The following is a 341-nucleotide window of genomic DNA, read 5'->3' on the forward strand; positions in this document are numbered from 1 at the left end:
GTTGGTTATTGTAAATTCGAAGGGGCTAGAAATATAGCCTTACTTAACAAAACTTAGATCAATGAATGGACGATATATGCGTGTGTGTGCGTTTACACATAATATCAATACCATGGATTTTGATACCACAATACATACTTTTTTTTTTCCCGTCTTCTTTTGGTTCTCATCCAATTTCGCCTTCCTTTTTCTCCCTCTATTTTTTTTTTCATACGAATCTGACCTCCGGAAAATACAGGTTATAAACGTTATGAGACAAGAATTTATTTCATACATCGCACTGACACGATCTGTAATGACACCGATTCTAAGATTTTCTTCCGATTTCGTGATCTTCTCAA

This window comes from Penaeus monodon, chromosome 20 (genome assembly GCF_015228065.2).
Source record: "Penaeus monodon isolate SGIC_2016 chromosome 20, NSTDA_Pmon_1, whole genome shotgun sequence".
Taxonomy (NCBI): Eukaryota; Metazoa; Arthropoda; class Malacostraca; order Decapoda; family Penaeidae; genus Penaeus; species Penaeus monodon.